The 25615-nt window shown below is 33.8% G+C and overlaps 1 pseudogene; it reads left to right on the top strand.

The window, feature by feature from the left end:
• The first annotated feature begins 4007 nt into the window (after window positions 1–4007).
• On the top strand, window positions 4008–7853 carry LOC146953877 (benzyl alcohol O-benzoyltransferase pseudogene; annotated as a pseudogene).
• Window positions 7854–25615: the final 17762 nt, after the last annotated feature.

Genomic DNA, 25615 nt, shown 5'->3' with positions numbered 1-25615 from the left:
AACATTTAATGGATGGGGGATGTTCAATATATGTTTGTTAGATGATATTTATCTGAATTGTTGTCATTCTATTTGTATTATATTTCCGAAGAAAAAAAAATCTGAAAAAACAAGAGACGACGAAGATGGAAGAGGAGTTCCACTTGCATGCCGCCACTGACGAAGGTAATAAAGCATGCCACACTTGACACTCCATCGCCAGGATACCTTACATCTATGACGAGTACTACGCTCTACAACATCTAAAGGAAAGCTACACACAACCCAGTGCATCCATCAGTAAGCCAACATGGAAGTAGCTTCATTCCCTCCTTTTAATTTAATATATTTAATTATTTTTTTGGCACTGTTAAAAAAAACTCTTAATTTCCCTTTTCTTATTTTCATTATGATATTGGTTGTATATATTTTTGTTATTTACTCTGCTACTTTGTAATTTAATATTGAATGCATCAATGTTTTTTTTATTCAAAAAGGAAAAGGATGAAAAGTTAATTTAACGAGGAAAGAAAACAAAGGGTTCTCTACTGCTCTATATTTGTAGTGATTTACGAAAACTGTAATTTATTTTGTTGGAAAATGCTACTTCTCAAGAAAAATAGCTTTAAGAATTTTTCAAGAAATAGTTGGCAAATTTTAATTGGATGATTTATGGTGAGAACTACGTTACCCTCTCTTGTTTAGGGGGTAATTTACCCTCTCATGATATCAACCAATCAAAATGTAATATGCATAGACAACATTAAATGTCAAATAAATGAATCAATTTTTTCTAAAAATAAAAAAGTTCATCTTAATCATAAGGTAACTTTTAATACTTTTAATTTTTATTTAGAGTAAATTACACTCCCCTCCCCTCTTATGTTAAAATATACACTTCCCTCCCTTTAAAAATAAAATCTACATTCCTCTCCCTCTAAGATGCTTGAATTACAACCCTCTCCCTTAATAATTAAATATGTACTACACTTTAATCTATTTTCACATAAATAAATATTTTTATGATATATACTAATTTTGAACCACCATTTAAGAAAAATAAATTCATTTCTTTATAATTTAAATATCAATGGTAATTAAACTTAAATATTTTGCTATTAAGTTTATAATTTATAGTATAAAACTAATTTTTATATAACCATATTTTATTGTATTTAGTAATTATTGTAATTTTATTTTTTGGTTGTTTCATATTTTATAATAGGGTTTAAAATTATATGTTAATGTAATTGTGAATAAAAAATAGCGAAAAATATGTATTCAAATTTTGATTATGTTAAAATAGACCCGCGGTACTTTTTTTTTTTTAAGTGTGTTAGATTATTTTATTTTATTTTTGCTAGATTATTGAGGAAGTAAAGTGTAGATTTTAACATAAGAAGAGAGAAGAATGTAATTCAAGCTTCTCTTAAGGGAGAGGAATGAAATGTTTTCTAATATGTTTGGAATAAGGGGGAGGAGAGTGTATATTTTAACATAACAGGGGAGAGGAGTGTAATTCAAGAATCTTTGAGGGGAGAAGAGTGTAATGTACTCTTTTATTTAATTATATTAAGGTGTTCAATCTTAATTAATTTACACTACAAGACTTATAACAAATAAAATTTTTACATCAAATTTCTTTCATCTGGATGTCCTTAAATTCATCACTTACATTCATAAAATTTCTTCCATTCCACAACCCCGAACGTGAGAACAAAACATCTCCTTCATTCAAATTTCTTCTTTATTCTTCCCTATTGATCAATTCTTGTTTCTTTTTCGTTTTCTTCCCATTTTGATTGTTCAATTTTGTCGTTCCAAACTGCTGCAGTTTCAAATTATAGTGAGAATTGTCGTTGTTTCTAGAACCGCGTCAGGTATCGTGATTTTTTTTATTTAAGTAGCCAACCTAATAAAATCTGCTAACACGCATAGACCTGCCCCCACTATCAGCAAAAGCCTTTAAGTCCAAACAAAAGAACAAAAGCCTTGTGACATAACCATTTCAGCAGCAACCGAAAAAAATGCTAGCAAACTCCCAAAACATCACAGCAGCAACACCTGCTAGCGATCCTTAAAGTATAACGGATGACTTACTCAATTGTTAAAATTAACTACCTCACAACCAAGAAAAATCAAATCAAAAAGAAAAATCAACTCACCATATCTGACGTGGTTCTGGAAATAACGGTAATTCTCACGATATTTGGAATCAAACGAACGACGACGATTCTCACGAAAATTGAAAAATGCGGCAGTTTAGAACGACAAAATTGAACAATCAAAATGGGAAGAAGAAATTTTATGAATGTAACGGATAAATTTAAGGACATTCAGATGAAAGAAATTTGATGTGAAATTTTAATTGTTCTAATCCAGTCTTGTCGTGTAAACTAATTAAGATTGAACAACTAAATATAATTAAGGCAAGATTACATTTGGGGTCCTTTATCTTATTTTTTTTGTAACAATTTGGTCATTTATCTTTATTTTTTCCCGTTTAGGTCCTTTATCTCTCTTAAAAGCACATATACATCTTTTTTCTCATTTTTATTAAAAAATACATAATTTTATTTCTAAAAATATATTTTTATTGAAAATGAAAAAAAAATCCAGAAATATGATGAAGATGTTCATCATCTTCATCTTCTTCCTTTGAATCTTCATCATCTTCTTTAAATAAAAAAAAATTCTACTAAAATATATCTCAAAATATCATGAATTAATGTTATATTCACCTCAAATCTTCTTTTAAACACAAAAATCAAAACCTTAATTTCACAAATGTTGCAAGGCGGATGGTGGAGGCTTAGTCACTGGCGGAAGGGTTAGGCTTTACAAAAGTTAAGATTGTTCTGGAAACAACAAAATTGATGTGCAAAGCTGCTCTCAACTTTGGGGTTATTTTTATGCCGAGTTTGAATATTGAGTTAGAAAATAATAATAATATGTGATAATTTATATAACTTTTTTTTTTTATGAAACTAAATCTCTTTTCTATAGGGTTTTGATTTTTGTATTTAAAAGAAGATTTGAGGTGAACATAACATTAATTCATGATATTTGGAGATATATTTGTGTAGAATTTTTTTCTGATTCAATGAAGATGATGAAGATTCAAAGAAAGAAGATGGAGATGATGAACATCTTCATCATATTTCTGGATTTTTTCATTTTTAATAAAAATATATTTTAAAAAAATAAAATTATGTATTTTTTTTAATAAAAAAAATGAGAAAAAGGATGTATATGTGCTTTTATGAGAGATAAAAGACCTAAACGGAAAAAAATAAAGATAAAGGACCAAAGTGTTACAAATAAATAAGATAAAGGACCTATAATGTAATCTTGTCTATAATTAAATAAAAATTAAAAGTATTAAAAGTTACCTAAAACTGATTTTTTTTTTATAGAAAAAATTTACTCATTTATTTAACATTTAATGTTGCCAATGTATATTACATTTTGATTGGTTGATATCGTGAGGGGGTAAATACCCTCTAAATAAGAGAGGGTAATCTAGAAAAAACCATGATTTATTTGTCCACTTCCTATTTTTCAGCCACACCTCCTTGAATTGTGGCAAATAGTGCATTGTGATTGGCTATTCTTTATTCTTGAAGAATTCTTGATGTTATTTTTCTAGAGATATAGCATTGCTCTATTTTGTTACTACAATTATTTTAAATTTTTTCTCATTGTTATTATTGTATTTTAATCTTTAACTTATTTCTATTTTCTAATTATAATTATTGTACGTGTGTTTCCGTGAGCTTGACTCAGTTGGTAAGGATAATGCATAATATATGCAAGGTCCGGGGTTCGAATCCCAGCCACCACAAAAAAAAAATTGTAGGTCCGGGGTTCGAATCCCGGCCACCACAAAAAAAAATTGTACGTATTACATCTATTTTTTTTTCTATTGGTATTTGTTCAATGTGAAAATGGGGTGGAGAGAGAGAGAGATAGGGGTCACCCTCCAATGGCGGCCTAAATACATATCCTAATCGAAGTCGAACAAAATGATGGAAGAAGGGAAAGGTTGTGTCAATGGAAGGGGTAGGGGTGGAGAGGTTTGAATACTATTGTTAAACTCTACTCTTGTTATGTTTCAACCACCACTTCTTTTGTGGACATTGAGAGTGTGGTGTTAATTGAGATGATGAACACATCTTACACTTTGATGGTGAACTCTATATTTAACAATTTTGATTTATGTATTGAAGAATGCTCGGTTTTTTGAATCAGAGGGAAGTAGTAGTATAAGCAAGCTTGAAAAAGAAGGCACTAGATAGATCAAAGTACCAAGAAAAGGTGCAAACAATATGCAATTAAAGCCACATAGTGCGGGGATGAATATACATGCTCAAGTATTATGAAACACAATTTGGAACAGTCCAAAAATTATGGTTACCATTTATTTTTTTTGTTTAAGTCACGCGAGAAATTTGTTCCAAAAAAAATAAAAATAAAAAGTCACTCGAGAAATTTAGGTCTTTATGGTTTTTGTTTGGTGTTGTTGTAGTCATCACTACAACCTTTTATTTTAACTTTCAATTTGTAAAAGTTATACTCTTTAAGAAAGTGTTTCAAATATCATTCATGTATCTTTATTAACTAAAACGAATGTGTTGAAATAAAAGACAGCTAAAAATTAAGTAAAATATTCTATATATAAATGGTTGTTTCTTCTATATATAAATTAGTTATGAACCCAAACAAAATATAAAGAAATATAAAGAATTGTGATATATTATTTTATTTGTAGGTTCATGAAAAATATATAAATTACATGCAAACTTAAAACAAAACCAATATTTTCACAAGAGTCATAGTCAAGTCTATACATACATTAGCGTAGTAGAAAAAGCTGATAGACGGGCACGACGCTAGTAATTATACAATGATAAAACATACCGATTAAACTCTCTCCCTTTGCCTTTTTGTGGTTTTATCACGTGTTCTCTATGGCTGTTTCTAGAGTTTCATCATCGTCGACTCATGTCGTCAATAGAGTCTAGTGATATTGTACATTGCAATTCTCTCTCCGATTAATTGTCCGCTACCTATCCACCGTGGTCCTATGATTGTTGCAAAATTGATCTTCAAGGACCCCTTGGAATGCCACCATGGTTTCTTTGTGCTTTGGTTCCTTCATCACAGCCTAGTTTGAGATCTTTTGTCTTTGTCAGTGGGTTGACTTTTGACATATCATGTTTCTTTGATTGTGTTTCATCGTTAATTTTAGTTTGTTGAATGAGTAACTCATTTTATGGGTCGTATTTTGAGAAGGGTCTTATTATGGTTTATCACCGAATTCAATTTTCTCATAGCCTTCTAAATTTTTTGTTCCACATGTGACTGAATTGGTAATTTTAGAGATCACTTATAGTCAATATAAATGAACATGAAAAACAATTTTTTTGGATTATATGAAAGGCCGGAGATCATTCATTATCTTGATCATTGTTTTGGAGTTAATATCATTTTTGTTAGGAAACTAAGCAAAATTTCCCGTAGTCAAGCTAAATGCAGAATAATAGCACACACAAAATTGTTATCGAAATTCGGTCAATAATGCCTACTCTCTGGATTACTGTAGATCTCTTTAATAAATCTTGACTACTGGAGATAGCATTTAAAGGAAGCCAAAAATAAAATAAAATAGTTATTCAAATTTATTACTGGATTCTTATTTTTGGTATATTCGTTCCATTCGAAGTAATTATATTTAAAGTGTCTTGGACACTAAATATGGGTATATCTTTCGATCCATGTTGTAACATTGCTTTGTTATGTTGAAAGAGTTTAACCTCTTTCACTAGACTCAATGTCACTAATTACATTGCACTCTCATTTTATTTAAATGTATAGAAACAAGTGGACATTTAATTTAAAAAAAATTGAACATTAAATTAAGGACATCTTTAGTATACCATCATTGAATAGATGTATTTCTCACAAAAAAAAAACATTGAATAGATGCATTTGTCAAAAAAAAAAACCATTGAATAGATCTAGAAAAGTCGACATTTGTTTATAACCTAATTAATTAACTCAAATTGTTTTTTTCACAATCACAAGTGTTTAATTGTGGTCCAATTTTAATTAATTTATCAAAATAAAATTATGATTGGGAAATACTAAATGGTACGACAATGTTTTCGCTATAATTGCATGACACTACTAACTTGCTTCTTTTTAAATTTAAATATAACTTAAAATAATGCATTCAATTCCTGATTTATTCTTTTACAAGAAATCACCACAAGTTATAAATTATTAGTACATCATATTTCTTACCACTTCTCCGATATTTTGTCTTGTTTCATACCAACAATCCAACACTTAATGGGGTTAAAAGAGTTTTGAGTTTTGATCTTAAAGTCTTTGATTTTCTTTTTACGGGAAACTTGCATGTTGTTCAAGGGTTCGTGCGTATTCGTGTGTCAAGTATGTCGCACCATATATCAAATCTCTTTTTTTTTTTTTTGAGGGAAATATATCATATCTCTTATGATTACCTTCATTCTCATAATTGAATTGTAATTGTGTGTAGGTAACACGTCTCAAGTGTGGTGGTTTCATTTTTGCTCTTCGTCTAAACCATGCAATGAGTGATGCGACAGGTTTTGTCCAATTCATGAGTGCTGCAGGTGAAATTTCTCGCGGGATGAATGAACCTTCAATCTCACCGGTATGGCATAGAGAGCTTCTAAACACAAGGGATCCACCAAGAGTAACATGCACTCATCGGGAATACGAACAAGTTCCTGACACAAAAGGAACCATTATACCCTTAGATGACATGGTCCACCACTCTTTTTTCTTCGGTCCAACCGAGTTATCTGCACTTTGTCCCCTATTTCCACGTCACCTACAACAATCCAAATTCGAAATCATCACTGCATGCCTTTGGCGCTGCCGTACAATCGCATTACAACCAGGCACGGACGAGGGAGTTCGCATAATTTGCTTATACAATGCACGTCGCAAGTTTAATCCCCCGTTACCAAAAGGTTACTATGGAAACGCTTGTGCGTTTCCTGTTGCAATTACAACTACAGGAAAACTAATTGAAAATCCATTAGGGTATGCACTTGAGTTAGTTAAAAAAGCTAAATCATATGTCACTCAAGGGTCGACCACATTTCATAGTGGTGAGAATGTACTTAGTGTCTGATGTTACACATGCTGGACTTAGAAAGGTTGATTTTGGTTGGGGGAAGCTGGACTTAGAAAGGTTGATTTTGGTTGGGGGAAAGCTGTATATGTATGGAGGACCAGCTACCGGACTAGTTGGTGTTACACCTGGTGTTGAAATTTAGGGTCTAACTCATCCTTACAAAACCGGCTTGTGAGGTGAGGATTGCCTCCTCTTTATAAACTCTTCTCAAGAGTCTTATCTATCCGATGTGGGACTTGGGTTTTTCCTAATACACCCCCCTCACGCCCAGCACTCTTTGGGCTTGGTGCTTATAAAACTCTTCTCCAGAGTCTTATCTATCCGATGTGGGACTTGGGTTTTTCCCAATACACCCTCCTCACGCCCAGCACTCTTTAGGCTTGGTGCGTGAATAGGTTTAGGCGGCCCTTGAATTCGACAAGCTCTGATACCATGTTGAAATTTGGGCCTAACTCATCCTTACAAAACCGGCTTGTGAGGTGAGGATTACCTCCTCTTTATAAACTCTTCTCAAGAGTCTTATCTATCCGATGTGGGACTTGGGTTTTTCCCAATACCTGGTGTTGCTAGCTTTTATATACCTTTCAAAAATGCTGAAGGAGAGGAAGGTTTGGTTATACCACTTTGTTTGCCAACTCAAGCCATGGAGAGGTTCGTTAAAGAGTTAGATAGTTTACTGATGTAGAATTTCTACATGTCATATAACTATGTACACGTATATATAGGATCGTTTTCCACAGGGAGTTGCGTTAAATCATAAGCGTTTTCACAATCTTTCACATTAAGGTATCCTTTATGTAATGTTTGTTTGTAACACTATATCCATAGATGACATAAAAGTAAAAACGAGAGGAGATCGAACTATTTCGCTTGCGGTATAAGATAACGAGCAAGCATAATAGCAGTAATCTCTCGATCGATTAACAGACTCTAGCTTTATAATCAATATTATTACAATCATTTCTACAACATCCTTCGTGTCCAAAGCGACATCGTTATTTCTAAGTTAGCGTTTAAACATTCGTGTCCAAATCCCTTAAACGATAACAAAGTCGATCGGATAACTTAATCGACCGTGTCCAGCCTGATTAAATATCCGAAAGCATTAAATTCTTGATTAAAAGTAATTATCAAAAGTTTACAAACTTGTCAAGAGTGATATAACATAAGATAGATTGTTATTCTAGTTCTAGATTCAAGAGTTTGTGTTCAAATCATCTTGAATCTCTTTGAAAGCATTAAAAACAAGAATAACAACAATATTGAATCATTAAGCTAGAACCTTATATATTAAAAGATCAAAAGATTACATAATAGCTTATTTGTTACCTCAATACTACAAAGAAGATGATAGCTACACATAGACATGTATATTATGCAAAGGATGAAGGAAAGATGAAGATTCTATGTCAAGATCCTTCGTGTCCAAAGTGATCTTGAGTTAAATCTACTCCTAAACACCTTGCTTTGTGTTTCTCTCTTGGAAATAGCCCTGACCTCTCTCTTAGAATGTATGAAAATATCAATGGAATAGTGAATGACCTAAAAGAGAGGTAAAATTGCTATTTAAAGGGCCTGTGTTTTTGTACCTACGCTAATAGCGCAAATTACGCCAATAACGTGGTATGTCGGCCTATAATCTGGCCAATGGGCTTGTGCCACGTTGGCCTTGCCCTGCTTCTATGCTCCAGCTACGCTAATAGCGTGGTCCTATGGAGCTTTTACGCTAATAGCGTAAACCACACTAATAACGTGTTTCTTCATGACCAGCTTCTTCTTCTACGCTCCAGGTACGCTATTAGCGTACCTCTCTGGACTGAATACGCTAATAGCGTATCTCACGCTAATAGCGTGTATCTTCCCATCTGCCCAGAATCACGCCCCAGGTACGCTATTGGCGTATCTCTCTGGAGTTTGGCATTTCTTCATCACGCTAATAGCGTAGGACACGCTAATGGCGTAGGACTTTGAACTTTGACGTTTCTTGGTCCTTGCTTGTATTTTCCTGCACAAAAAGGGTAGAATAAGGCTCAAAAGCATATATGACATATTTGCATAATATTTGGAGTTTTCCATGGAGAATCTTGCAAAACAAGTCACTAAAATGTCTAAACTCCTATATGAAATATATCACTTTTAAACACTTATCAAACTCTCCCCAACTTGGCTTTTTGTTTGTCCTCAAACAAATCAATTGAAAAGGAAACTAACAAGGCTTTGGACAAGGTTTTTAACACGGTGTCAAACAATTCAAAACAAAAATTTAAACAAATGGTGATTCAAATATGATCGCGCTGGCAAGCATGAAGTCCTCCGCTACTCTAGGTGCAAACTAAGAATGCGAAATATGTCCTAAGCACAAACTATACATCATAAACTTCAAAACATAAACATAACTATCTATGAACCACACCTAACACACTTCTTTAAAAGTAAATGCAATACTATGATAACAATAAGTGAGGTAATGAACACACATCCAACAATCATGCTAACATCCTATTTAAGTTAGGTGTCCATCTAAATATCGTCTCGAAAAGCATAAAAACATGGATCAAAAGGTCTTGCAAGGGTTATAACTTGGCCGGGCTACAAAAGAAATGTCACATGTGGGGCAATTGATCAGAAAGCCTATCAAAGAGGAACATTCTTTGTAATACAACTTGAAATCCAATATCTTCCCTACCAATAATTACAACCTTTGGTGATTTACAATCAAACTAATAACCTTGACAACTTATTCTATTTTTGATTTTTTTCTTTATTTTTCTTCTTTTTCTTTTCTTTTCTTTTCTTTATCAAATGTACAACTTTTTCTTTGATTCAATGTTGTCAAGTTATTTTAACAATTTCACCACAAACTTGACATATAATGCCTCCTTTTTCTCCCCAACTTGAATACAACAAAACTCTAATTGAATGTTCCCCTATCCTAAGGCAAGGGACAAAGTACAAAAAGGTTAAGGGTTCAACAAAGTAAAAATATCAAAGTCCTATAAGATTCAACCATGAACTGGATTTTTGAAAAATTTCAGGCAAATTCAACAAGCATTGTGCTTATGAATATTGACAGTTCATGTTTGAGGACTTGATTCATTTGACTCAGATTGGGGTATCAGATACTCGCTCTTCTCACAGGTAGGCTTTTTGTGGTCAAGTAGGTTACTCTCAATTCAAAAAGTGCCTTGATCCTTTCCATGCTTTCAAACAATTCAAAATAATTATCAGATTTAACATAACTAAAACAAGTTAGACGGTGATTATCGATCTCCAGCATATATATACAACAGTTTAAAGTTACCTCACATTTAGGTAAAGTACTAAGTGGTTCATAAATATTTTTGTTTATGACAAGAATTAAATGAGATACATTTTGTGCAAAGTACAAGTTTCAAATTCTTAGTAAAAACCTAGAATAACGGGAAACTAATACCTTGGCTTTGCGCTTTCTCACAATTAATATCATTATCACTCACCTGCTTTTGCTCAAACATTGGCTCCATGGAGCACTTTAAAATTTATTGTTCATGAGCAATTTTCTTTTGAGAGACACAAGCAAGATTTAAACAAAAATTTCATCCAAAACATAAGTTAAAATCCACAAGATAAGTTATTAAACCAAATATAAAGTAACAAAGTATCAAATCAAGCACCAAAAACCACAGTGCTTGAAGAGTACAAAATACAACCAAATAGCATAAGTTTCAACAATAATAAAATAAAAACATAGAGTTCGAAAGCTAAATTAAAAACATCACTAAAAACCCATGATCACATCACTGATCATCATCAGCATCATCCATCTCAAGATCCTCCTCCACATCATCATCTTCACCTCCAGCATTATCAGGATCAGGTGTAGCCTCATCATCTACAGCATCTGCCACCCCCACATAAGGACCTGGCCTGCCCTCAGGCCAGTGAACATAACTCTGGTACTGATCAGGTGTCATAACCGGGTAATCAGCATTTCCCGGATACATGTGAGCATTATACAGGTCCTAATGAATACCCAAGTTGCTCCTCCAAATTGCCTCATTCTGATCCATCAAGAAGCTGTTCTGGTCCCGCACATATTGGTTGTGCATCTGTTGCTCCAGCATGAAGGTCTGCAAACCTGAAAAATCAAAAGAACCAGCTCCCTCAGATGGCCCACCCTCATCATCAGAAAAGTGATATTGGGCTGCCCTTTGCTCTCGCTTCTCCCAGGTATGAATGGAAGAGTCATTGATGGAGCTCTTAATGTCTTCATCAAAGGGCCCATAAATGGTCACTCCATTGGCCCTTAGCAAACCTATGATAAGTCCGGATAGAACAAAGCAACCTTCTTGGCACCTGTAGCACACTTTACAGCCACCTGCTTCAACTCATTAGCTATTATCCGAGCAATGTCGACCTGCACTCCTTTGATGATACACCAAATAAGTGGGATAACAGCCTTTGGGGCATCAGAAGTGTGGGCTCTAGGTAAGGCATTATGGACAAGAAACTGAAAAGCTAAACATGCTTCTGTGGTCATCTCTTTTGTTAGTGCATGTCTAACCTCATTGTTGTCTTTCCTCACAAAATACCTACCCTTCAGCATAATGTCCCTCTCTATCTGCTCATACTTCCAGCTACCTTTAGCATTTCTCTTAGCATAAGTACACATGGGTGGTATGGTTGGATCAGGAGATGGTTCAAGGTCACAAGCATTGTCGAGGAAAGCATTAATCGAATCCCTATCAAAAGGGATTTGCTTCCCTCTTACATGGGAAGTCCAGGAAAAAGTTTCATCAATGGTGGCGGGTGAGGCATCAGGGACAACATTACAATAAAACTCCCTCACTAAATCAGTGTTAATTTCGGTTTCAGGGGTGAGGAGCTTATCCCATTTACGCTTGGTAAACATGCGCAACAAATGATTGTTTGGGCCAACGGGGTTGATATCAAAAATTTTCTCATGCCAGGTTTTATATTGGGCCATCTTTTTGAACCTAGCAGAGTGGGCTGGTGTGGGAAAACGGTTAGGGATGCTGGGTGTAGCAGAGGTGGAGGCACCTTTGCCTCTAGGACGTTTGGTCCCGGTGATTTTTTCTTGGTTCTTAGGTGCCATCTGCAAAATAACCAGGAAATACCAACATATAGTATAGAAAAAATTAGCACATAGTGGAATTGATCATTTAAAAACATCAGAAATTTTGAAAATATGGGCAAGTCCGAAGAGCTACGCTAATAGCGTAATTCTTCGTTCCTGCAATTTTCAAATTTTCAAAATCTTTGTTCCTGCAATTTCAAAGCACAAGCCAGCATATTTCAACCCTAGGTTTCATCCTATGTCTCAACAATCACAATAGAATCATGAAAAGGAATCAAAATCACAACATTGGCACACAAAACATTCAAAACCCTTATTTTTCAAATTTTTACAAAATGGGTCAAAATCAAAAGATGAATGTTTGTTGCATGTGGGTTATGATTCTTGTTCCTTTTCCAACTATAATCAATGAAGAACAATCTCTATTCACAAATCAAAACTCTAACCCTAACCTAACCATCTAATCATGTCAAAACATGGATTTTTCTTTTTTTTTTAAATTTAAAACAAGGAAAGGATGGAGAATCAAACCTGTTAATCAATGAAGAGAAAAGCAAGTGCAAGAATAAAATTGATGCAGAGAATGAATGCTTGACTTGAATTGAAATGGGTTTGATTATTAGGGTTAGTGTGTGAGAGAGAGAAGTATTTGTGTGTGTTTGTGAGAAAAGGAAGAAAAGAAACCGTAAGAATGGAATAAGAATGGTTTGTGGGAAGTTAAGGGGAGTTACTACCCTAGGCCCACAAAATTTTTTTTTTCTACGCCAAACCTACGCTATTAGCGTAGCTCTCTGGAGCTTCCACGCTAATAGCGAAATTTACGCTATTGGCGTGAGGCTTCAGGATCAGTTTTTTTCAAAGTTGTTTCATTTTTGCTTTCAATGCTTATGTACTACTACTATATGCAATAAACATAAAAATACTTACAAAACTGGGTGTGCCTCCCAGCAAGAGCTTGTTTTACGTCATGAGCTCGACGCATTTTGAAGAAAACATGGTTCGATTAGTGAAATCGTCGACATACTCCGATCAATTTCACCACCGAAATAGGGCATAAGCCTTTGCCCATTCACCGTCCAGTTGGATTTTGTGACTGGATCCTCAAGTTCAACAGCTCCATATGGTTTGACCTCTTTAACCATGAAAGGTCCAGACCACTTAGACTTCAATTTGCCCGAAAACAGTCTTAGTCTTGAATTGAAAAGTAACACCATTTGCCCCGGCATGAATTGTCTCAGAATGATCTTCTTATCATGATACTTCTTGGTCCTTTCTTTGTAGAGCTTTGAAGATTCATAAGCTTGATTTCTCAATTCTTCAAGCTCATGCATTTGAACTTTTCTTCTTTCACCGGCCTTCTCTTGATCAAAGTTTAGGAACTTCAATGCCCAAAATGCTTTATGTTCGAGCTCGACCGGTAAGTGACAAGATTTGCCATAGACCATTTGGAAAGGAGTGAGGCCTATAGGAGACTTGTATGCAGTCCTATATGCCCACAAAGCTTCATCAAGTTTAGCCGACCAATCCTTTCGAGATGTAGAGATCGTCTTCTCAAGTATTCGTTTGACCTCTCGGTTGGAAACTTCGGCTTGTCCATTTGTTTGCGGATGATACGGTGATGCTACCTTGTGCTTGACTCCATAATGATCTAGGGCTTTGGCAAGTTGTGCATTGCAAAAGTGTGACCCTCCATCACTAATAAGAACTCTTGGTGTACCAAATCGGGTGAAAATATTCTTCTTTAGGAACTTCACTACCGTCTTGCTATCGGCTTTAGGCGATGCTACAGCTTCCACCCACTTTGAAACATAATCAACAGCGACCAAGATGTACTCATTGGAATATGAAGAAGGAAAGGGGCCAACAAAATCTATACCCCAACAATCAAACACTTCCACTTCAAGGATGAGTTGTAGAGGCATCTCATTTCTCTTTGACATTGATCCGGTTCTTTGGCATTCATCACAATGCTTGCAATGTGTATTGGCATCTTTGAATAGAGTTGGCCAATAGAACCCGGATTGAAGTACCTTTGTGGCGGTTCTTTCCCCGTTGAAGTGACCTCCATAGGGTGAATTGTGACATCGCCATAGGATCTTCTTTGCCTCTTCATCATCCATACACCTACGCAAGAGATTGTCCGCTCCAATTTTGAACAGGTAAGGCTCATCCCACACATAGTGGTTAGCATCATGGAGGAACTTCTTGCGTTGTTGCCATTCAAAATCTTCCGGAATGAACCCGGTTGCTTTGTAGTTCACCATGTCGGCAAACCACGGTCTCACATTGATTGCAAGCAACCTTTCATTGGTTACCTCATTGTTTGCCAACCTTGAAAGGTGATCAGCTACAAGATTCTCCGTGCCTTTCTTATCTTTGATCTCTAAGTCAAACTCTTGAAGCAACAACATCCAACGGATGAGCCTTGGCTTTGAGTCGGACTTAGTTAGGAGATACTTGATAGCTGCATGGTCAGTATAGACAACAATTTTGGAACCTACAAGGTAAGAACGAAATTTCTCCATTGCATATACTATTGCAAGTAACTTTTTTTCAGTTGTGGCATAATTGATTTGTGCCTCATTTAAAACCTTACTTGCATAGTGAATAGCATGAAAAATTTTGTCCTTACGTTGACCCAAGACCGCACCAACAGCATAATCACTTGCATCGCACATTAATTCAAAATTTAAGTTCCAATTAGGAGCAATGATTATTGGTGCAGTGATCAATCTTTCTTTCAAAGTTTCAAATGCTAAAAGACATTCATTATCAAAAATAAAAGACTTATCTTTATTGAGCAAGTTGCTCATAGGCTTTGCTATCTTTGAGAAGTCTTTGATGAATCTCCGGTAAAATCCAGCATGACCAAGAAAACTCCGAACACCTTTGACATTCACCGGTGGTGGAAGCTTTCCAATGACATCGACCTTTGCTTGGTCTACCTCAATACCCTTAGCAGAAATCTTATGACCAAGGACAATACCCTCGGTAACCATGAAGTGACATTTCTCCCAATTGAGCACCAAGCTAGTTTCAATACACCGCTTCAGCACGGTATCCAAGCTATTCAAACACATATCAAATGACGAACCGAAAACTGAGAAATCATCCATGAACACCTCCATGCATTTACCAATAAAGTTGGAGAAGATTGCTTGAACACACCGTTGAAAAGTTGCGGGTGCATTACACAAGCCAAATGGCATTCTTCGATAAGCAAAAATACCAAAGGGGCAAGTGAAAGCCGTCTTCTCGTGATCATCTGGGTTCACGGCGATTTGATTGTAACCGGAGTAACCATCTAGGAAGCAATAAAAGGATTATCATAATAAATCGCTAAAATATATATTCAATAACTAAGAAATGAAAACCTATTTGTTAGAAATAAATAGGTTTTCATTTCTAACAGGGATTCCTTTTTTCTTTTTTAGTTTAAGGTAAAGGTTCGGACGATGAAAGAAAAATTCCTTTTTCATTGCATCATAAAGTAATTTTTTTTTATTTGGTATGGATAAAAGATCTTCCTATGTTATACTATTTAATTTTCGACGATGAATTGATTTGATAGCTCAGATATTGTTATTCGTGATATTAATCCGATTTTATATCATCTAGATAAAATTTATACCACTGAATTTACTAATGAAAGATTTTTCATTTCTATGGGATTAAATCCCGAAGTATTTATTAGAAATAAAAGAGAAAGAAAAAATAGAGATTATGAAAGTCAATATTCTCGCATTTATAGCTACTGCACTCTTCATTCTAGTTCCTACTGCCTTTTTACTTATAATTTACGTAAAAACGGTAAGTCAAAGTGACTAATTTTAATTAAACATGACTTCTGATTTCTTATCAATGCGATGACAATGATTGAATAAAGAAAAAAGGGTTTCCATTTCGGGTCTTTCTTTTAAATAAAATGATCAGACTACAATCAGCAGAATTCTATGAAATCCATAGAGTATAGTAGAAAGAAATCAAATCTATTTCTTTCTACTATATACTATTATGGTATGGTAAAAATGGAATGTTTTACAGGTGTCGCTTCGAGTCAAGTTTCCTAGATTATTTGACTTGTCGTTGTGTCAGGAGGTTTCAGTGGCTGGGATGTGTCAGTTAGGGTGGGAGGATGAGGGTTAGACGTGGAGTTGGAGGCGGTGGTTCTTTGCATGGGAGGAGGAGTTGGTGGGGGAACTTAAATTATTAATTCAAAATGTCACTTTGCAGGTTGATAAAGATGACAAATGGCTTTGGAATTTGGAGACATCTCATGTTTTTTCCGTTCGTAGTGCTTATAATTTCCTCACTGTTTAACTTCCTACTGCTCCTTCCGTGGCGGCATCTTCTATTTGGAATAAAGATGTCCCTCTAAAGGTCGGTTTGTTTGCTTGACAGCTGTTTTGTGATAGGTTGCCAATGAGGGATAATTTACTTAGATGTGGGGTAATTCATAATGATTCGAGGTTGTGTGTGGCTGGTTGTGGCTCTGACGAGAGCTCTTCACATTTATTTTTACATTGTCATCTTTTTGGTTCTGTTTGGCATCATATATCCAGGTGGTTGGGCATATCGACAGTATCTCCCTTGAATGTGGGGATCATTTTAATCAATTCATTTTTGTTGGTGGAGTTTCTAAGGCTTGTAACACCACAATATTTTAATATAATAATTATAATATGCTTGTGTTTGTCTTTTTTTGACAAAGCTTCTGTTTGTCTTGTCAATTATTTTTGTGTTTTGATTTTCTATAGGTTTTTTATTTGTGTCCCTAGCTGCATCAACTCATTGATTTAGTAAGGATGACGTTTTTGTAAAAATATAATATTAATATTATGATGATGTTTATTATTATATTTGTAAGTATTATTTGAAAATAAATAAAAAGTAGATGCCTTCGTTTTCTTTTCAAGAAGACTAAACGTGTTGGTGGCTTTATTATAGATAAAAAAAAAAAACCTAATCCTTATTTATTAATTTTATTAGGGCTACATCAACTTAACCTAATAATTTCCCTCTAAAATGTTGCATTAGATTAACAACAACTTAACCTAACAAATTTCATCTAAAATGCAACACACCAATTTAACTTAACAATTTCCCTCTAAAATGCAGCAATCCCTAATATTTCTCCTCACCGATGAGCTTTTCATTCCTATCTTGTTGTTTTGTCGCTTGTATATATATATATATATATATATATATATATATATATATATATATATATATATATATATATATATAGACACACACACACACACACACACATATTGTTTCTGTAGACTTTTTTTTTGACAAGTTGTTGTACACTTATTTAATACGTTTACAAACAGGCTACCCTAATTTCCATGCAAACTCGGCTACACTAATTTTCATGCAAACTCGACTATATATAGCAAACCCTAAACAGTGTTTCTCTAAACAAAAAACCCTAAACCGTGGTAAATTACAAACTCGGCTACCCTAATCTCCATGCAAACTCGACTACATATAGCAAACCCTAAACCGTGTTTCTCTAAAAAAAACTAAACCGTGGTAAATTACACAGACAGCAAAAGAATCATATAGATACACGATATCGATCACGCAATGGAACCATATTAGTTATCACTAGAATGGGGAGATACGTCATTGAGGGGAGGGTGATTTCCGGAAGTAGTGTTGGTGATCAGCTTTTTGTATCCAGGCTATCTCTATCACCTTCAGATGTCAGGATTCCCCTTAAGTTTCAATGAAGACAATTTCCTCTGGCTGTATCATTTGCAATGACAATTAACAAAAGTCAAGGGCAGTTGCTTAAACATGTTGGTGTATATCTACCAACACATGTATCCTTATTTATTAATTGTATTAGGTCTACAACAACTTAACCAAATAATTTCCCTCTAAAATGCTGCATTAGATTAGCAGCAACTTAACCTAACAAATTTCACCTAAAATGAAGCGCACCAATTTAACTTAACAAATTCCCTCTAAAATGCAGCAATCCCTAATATTTCTCCTCACTGATGAGGTTTTCATTCCTATCATGTTGTGTCATCGTTTGTATATATCTATTGTTTCTGTAGACTTTTTTTTTGACAAGTTGTTGTACACTTATTTAATACGTTTACAAACAGAATACCCTAATTTCCTTGTAAACTCGGCTACCCTAGCTTCCATGCAAACTCGGCTATATATAGCAAACCCTAAACCGTGTTTCTCTAAAAAAAACCCTAAACTGTGGTAAATTACAAACTCGGCTAACCTAATTTCCATGCAAACTCGACTATATATAGCAAAACCTAAATCGTGTTTCTCTAAAATAAAATAAACCTAAACCGTGGTAAATTACACAGGGAGCAGAAGAATAATATAGATACACGATATGGATTATGCAATGGAACCAGATTAGTTATCACTAGGATGGGAAGATACGTCATTGAGGGGAGGGTCATTTCCGAAAGTAATGTTGGTGATTAGGTTTTTGTATCCAGGCTATCTCTATCGCCTTCAAATGTCAGGATTCCCTTTAAGTTTCAATGAAGACAATTTCCTTTGACTGTATCATTTGCAATGTCAATTAACAAAAGTCAAGGGCAGTCGCTTAAACATGTTGGTTTATATCTACCAACACCTGTATTTTCTCACGGACAGTTGTATGCTATTGTTTCAAGAGTTACATCCAGAGCGAGGATTAAAGATATTGATTACTGATGAAGATGGTGAAAATACCAATATGACGTCTAACGTCTTATATGAGGAAGTATTTCGCAATGTGTGATGAAACTACATGCCAATGTACTAAGATTTTCATATTTATTTTACCGAATTATTGATAGGATTACCGAATTTTCTTTTATAATATTTTCAGATTTTATACATTTTATGAAGTGTTTTATTTTGTCTATGGATTATCACCTGTTCTTTTTTTCACCGTCACCAATACATATTGCATTTTATTCTTCGTATGTCAATCCCTTAACAATAAATCGCACGGGTCAACAATCTAGTTCTATTTTACTAGTTCTATTTTACCCTAGTACAGCCGCCCACATCATTCACTTTCACGTGCAGAAACTTTCAGTTTCTCTACAACTCACCACAACCAACTCTCTATGCTTTGATGGTCGCGTAACGAACCCCTTTCTCGATGTATCTGTGAATACTTGTTGTGATCGAAGGGGAAACACTCTTAGAAACAACAGTCGTGTCTCGCCATCGTCACCGATATCTAGTTACTGTCGTTACTTTTTGTCTCTCGGTGAGTCAGTTTTTCGATTCCACTCTCCTTTGTTCTTTCTTAGATTTGAGATGCTAGTTCCATAAGGTGTTTCAAGTTCAAGTTTGGTTTTGCCTTTATCAAATATAATGATCATTATGATCTGAACTAGAATTAGTCATCTAAATAGAATGAAATTTGTTGAATACTTGACTTTGGCGTTGCCTTACTATATCAGTGGCAAGAATTAAGACCAAGATTCCCCGAATTTGAACCTACCAGTATCATTTGATTTATATTTCTAAAATTAGACCACTGTTGCTAGGGAATAGAGTTAATTATGTAAGCTATTTTAACATTAACGTATCATCTTATTTTGATGGTTTAATATAGAACCCATATCTATTTTTCTATGTTAAGAATTATGAAGTATTGTTTTATAGTTTAAGCTAAAATCGTATCTATTAAAATTTTCACTACTATTGATTTGAAATATGCAATTGTATTTATATAGGTGTATATACTAACTTTACTATAAAATAAGTTTTAGATTATGAAAAAATGGCTAACAGTTTATTTATACCGGTTACTTATTTAGTATTTAGGGGTTATTTTCCGCTGCATTGACGAAAAAGAGACGATGTCATGTGGAACTATTGAATTTGATTTCTGAAGTTGGGTTAATTATCTCTCCTGAAAGCTTGAATCCAGGTATGGGGTGAGAGAGAAGAGTTTGAGACTATGAGCATACATTAAATGAGATGAACGGAAAAGTTGTATTTCCCTTAACTTCACTCGGGGCTTTCTGCGATAGTTGCAACCCTTGAAAGATAATGAGACTAATGTGCAAATATGGTGTTGTGAGATAAAATAAGAATTAGAAACATTATATTAAGGTGTTGTTTGATTTAAATAATTTTGAATATGTGGTTGCTGAAGAATTTGACACTGTATTATGTTTGATTTGTTGAATCATTTTGATGATTGATAAAATTCTGATGTGACTTTAATATGTGTGGTGAATATTGTGTGTAATTGGTGTTGCTATAATTTGATGCTCCGCTGCCATTGTGATGTTTAAATTAACTGTTTTGTTTGTGATGTTTTAAATTAATTGTTTTGTTGCCATTGAGTTATTGTGGATACTTGATTAGTTTGGTGTCATTGATAGAAATTATATATGACACAATGTATTGTGTGATGTGTAACTACTTGAATATAATGTGTTTGAAATACTTGATGTGATGAGATGAAAATTTGCGACGAAGAATAATTGATGTATATGAGATTTAGATGAACAAAATAAAGATTATCCCATAAATTAGAATAATGATAGTTTCAACCCGGCTTAAGATGGGACTCTTTAAAGGAGTGTCCTAGGCTTAAGATGGGACTCTTTAAAGGAGTGTCCTAAGCTTAAGATGGGACTCTTTAAAGATTTAAAAAGTGAAAATCATTTTTGTCATAAGTGTCTTGGAGTGAGGAGAGGGTTTATGAGGTCAAACTTCACCTGGCTTATCAATAATGATAAGACCACCACGATTTCCCCCCGGCTTATCAGTTATGATAAGACCACCATTATATTCCCTTGGCTTATTAGTTATGATAAGACCACCATGATATTCCCTCGGCTTATACGATTTCCCCCCGGCTTATCAGTTATGATAAGACCACCATTATATTCCCTTGGCTTATCAGTTATGATAAGACCACCATGATATTCCCTCGGCTTATCTATGATAAGACCAACATGATATTCCCCCTCCCCGGCTTATCGATAATGATAAGACCACCATGATATTCCCCCTCCCGGCTTATCAATAATGATAAGACCAACATGATATGGTGAATTGTCCGTCCATCCACGTGGTGGCATAGTACCATCGATCTCCTGACCAAGTACTTCAAATTATAACCATACAAAAAGGAAACAAAGAGTCTAGAGTCTAGAGCCTAAGAGCATGCATATCATTGTTTGAATTGTGGCTGAACTGATTGAATGTGATGAGTTATATTGTTGTTTTATATACCTTGATATCATGTGTTAAATATGATGTTTCTTATACTTGATGGTTGAATTATGTTGATGTTTGACGATTTCTTCTAAATCTGGTTTAATATGTTATGGTGTTCCTTTCGACTTCTGGCGTGTTCCTTTCATTTATTTTATACTATTCCATGTTCTGAAAACTCACCGCTTCGTTGTTTGTGTTTGTTGGCTTGGCTCTGCGGTTACGAAACCGTAGTTCTATAGGTTATGAGTCTTGAAGTCAAGTACGTGCTTTCCATGAAGACTTGTCTTGTGTCGTCTGTTATTTTGGGGAAAAAGCACCGCTCTGATAGTGACATGGAAAAAGGGATATGCTTACTTATTTAGTTTTGTACAAGAAAACCATTGTCTATTATGTAAATGAAAGTATTTTTAAAAGCAAAAGATTCGATGTTAATATTATTATAATTTTCAAGGAAGTGAAATGTGAATTATGTTTGTTATGAGTCGATGTGGTATCCTAAATCTTGTGGAAGAATTCTTATATTAATAGAAAACAAATTTATTTGACACTCTCCGCTGCCAATCAAACTCTATTTTTGAATAAATAATAGGCTAAAGTGCGCTTTCCCCCCTAAGTTTCAAAAAGTTGTGATTTTGGCCCCTCTATGTACAAAAACTACAATTTTTGCCCCCTGAGATTTAGCCACTTTACATCTTTGGTCCTTTTAGTCAATTTTGACCGGTCAACGCCCATGTGGCACACCATGTGTGTAATTATTGGATTAAAATAAATTAAAAAAGCCAACCAATCATTTTATTAATTAAATAAATGAAAAAGTAATTGACAAATTTAAAAAATCAGAAGAAAAAAATTAAAATAAAAACTCAATTCCCAATCTTCATAACAATCCCAATCCAATCCAACCCATTTTTTTTAACAAAACAAAGATGAATTTTAACTCAGGAAAATAAAGATGTGTTGAAAAAAGAAAAAGAAAATAATGGTGTTTTGCTTAAGTTAGCATAAGAATAGAGAGGAAGAGCAGGTTGGAGCATTGATCAACAGTATTTGCCTGCCGAACGTCAAAATAAAACTCTCTTCTGAAAAGTACACACAACAAAACACAAATCCCTACTATCTCTCTTTGTCTCCAAAACTAACCCAGTTTTTGATGCCATGGATGACAACGACGAATTCAGAGATTTATACACCCCCTCCTCTGTCCCTCATAGATCCCCTGCGCCGCATCCCACTTTATCCATGATATACCTCATCAAATTGATCCTCCTGAAACCGCCCCAACACAAAATGAGCCGCCTGTTGAAAAGGAACTTGAAATGTCGGATTCGAAACCAGTCACGGTTGAGGCTGTCATTGAAGGCAATGATCCGATGGATCAAGATGAGGTTAAATTTGACATCAAGGAGGAGAACGGAATTAGAAAAAAATGAAGAAATTTTTCTGGGTTGAATTGAGATTGATACGAAGGAATGAAGATGAAGAAATGAAGATTGGGACTTGGGTTTATTTTTAATTTTTTTTTCTGATTTTTTTAATATTTTAAATTAGATTTTTCATTTATTTAATTAAAATATGATTATGTCACATAGACGTTGACCGGTCAAAATTGGCAAAAAGGACCAAAGATGCAAATGGGCTAAATCTTACGGGGCCAAAATTGTAGTTTTTGTATATAGGGGGCCAAAATCGCAACTTTTTGAAACTTAGGGGGAAAAGTGCACTTTAGCATAAATAATAATTATTATTATTTTGGGATTTTGGGATTTAGGGTGTCACAAGGCTCGCCGATCAATTCTCCAGGTTATTTGGTTTGCATCTGCGTGGGAAATTTGGACAGAAAGAAATAACAGACTACTCACAGGCAAAGAGTGCACAATTGTTGAGTTGGTTGATAAAATTAAGTCGCTCACTTTTATGTGGTTGAAGGCGAAGTTTCCTTTTCTTCCCTTTAACTACAATGGTTGGTGGCTTAGTCCTCACACCATTTTGGGCATTGGTTAATAGCTTGTTGTTTTCTTTTCTTTTCTGTTGCTTTGTTGTTTATAGTTGTAAATACTGATGTGACTTTGGTGTTCTTCTCTGGCATACCTTGGGCTAGGGAAGACCTTTTGCAGTGGTAATATATCTCATTTTAGCCTTTTAAAAAAATTATGAATTTCTAACAAAACATAAACAATTCATATTTAATTCATATTTTGTTATTTTATTTTGGGAAAAATTCTTATAATATTCTAAACAAACCTTCATGAAATTTTTCATTCAAAAATATGAAGGTTACATATGAGTTCATTTAAAAGTTGGGACTAAAAGTGGTGATTGAAAACTTTTGAGGGATTAAAAGTTAAGAAAAATAGAGGAACTAAAACGAAAAGTTTGTATATTTATAGAGAAGAAAAAACATATTTAACCTTAAAATATATATTATTGAGAAAGAGAAAGTGACAACTATTAGATATTTAAAACGAAGAGAAAATAATATGCTTAAGGAAGCCCAGTTACGTAATACTCACTCAAATGGTAGGAAAAAAAATGGTAGAAAACCCAATGAGGAATTTTTTTTCTCTTCTTTCCATTGTTTTTTCTATTAATGGGTTAGGCTTATCCCTCACATTTTTTGTTTCAAATTTTATCTCAAGCAAATTTTTAGCTTAGGAAAACAAAAATAATTGTGGGAAATAATGGTGAAATTGACGTGGAATACTATAGAAATTCTGAAATTGACATTCATAGTAGCTATGATGATTAGAGTTGAGCATATAAGCCAAATCTTATTCAAAATTGCACGATTTTCGTTTTTCTATTTACAATCAAAATTTCAAGCACTACTTGTGAATGAAAGTCTTCAAAAATATAAATAGGCAATTGATTACGTTAATTTTTATCTTATTATTATTTAATTCACTAAAAGAAAATATCGTTCACGTTAAGTTCAAGTAAGACACATTATTTGGTCAATTCCTTTTCTGTTAATATGGTTGAAAGTGGCTGAATCCATCCAAAGTTCCACATGTAATTCTTAACAAATCTCCTCAATTAAGCCTTTATTGAGTGAACTTTATCCATATGTCATGATGCCAGATATGTTTATTTACAAGTAAAAATATAGTATGAGAAGTTATAGATGTATTCACCCTTCCTAAAATTTAAAAACAATAAAATAAAAGTAAAAGAGGTATTCATCTAAAAGTATTTTGTTGAGATGATAAAAAATTTCTTTCAATTTAATTTCGAGAAATTTTTCGGAGAGACTTCATCACGACTCACCACTGTTGTACGCGTTGGCCGGGAAGCCACCGAAGGAGATCCAATTGGGGCTATTTCATTTTTGTTTTTGTTGAGATTTGGCTATTTAATAGTTTATTTTTCAGAATAGTTTTTATAATATTTTGGTCCATATTTAGAAACTAAATATTTTATAAATTATTGTTTTGTGCAACCAATTTATATATTCAAATATTTGTAAAAAAATAAATTATACTCTAGTAGTTCACGAGTTTTAATTAAAGACTAATTTTTCAAGGGAATCCAAATTAATTTTTTTATCCAAAAAATCACTTGTCTGACTTTATTTGATTGGTGTACAATGCAAACATTGTAGAGTGTTTATAATTTTCGAAAAATGGAATTTTTTTTTCCCTAAATATAGAAATAGATACGAGTTTTTGCCGCGTTAAATATCTACTTCTCTGTATATTATTATAAATTGTTTTGATATTTTCGCATATATTAAAAAGATATAGTTAATTTTATATTAGAACACAAAACTATAAGTGATTTTATAAAATTATCTTTCATAAATGACATGTGGAAGAGAGATTAAGCAAATAAACAATCAAATACATAAGAGTCTTGCTAATGAATGCCCTAATGACACTCTTTAAGGATTTCTAATTAAAAAACTATTAATTGAAAAAACTTAATACTTCAATTTCAGATGCATTGAATGCGCAAATTTCTATCAAAATTACCATCTAAAATTCTTAAAGAGTATACATTCGTTAGCATTTATCAAAACATAATAAGAAAAAAAACATTAAAGATGTATTGATATTGTAAAATGATATACGCTTGAGAGAGTATAACAAAACAAAAATATTTTATCCAAAATGACATTTAATAAAATACAAAGGAAATATATATACATCTTTCGG

The sequence above is a fragment of the Medicago sativa genome, chromosome 1 (assembly GCF_051527215.1).
Source record: "Medicago sativa cultivar Bolivia chromosome 1, Bolivia_mono, whole genome shotgun sequence".
In the NCBI taxonomy this organism is placed as follows: Eukaryota; Viridiplantae; Streptophyta; class Magnoliopsida; order Fabales; family Fabaceae; genus Medicago; species Medicago sativa.
Note: the sequence above shows the minus strand (reverse complement) of the source record. Positions and strands in the feature narration are given on the sequence as shown.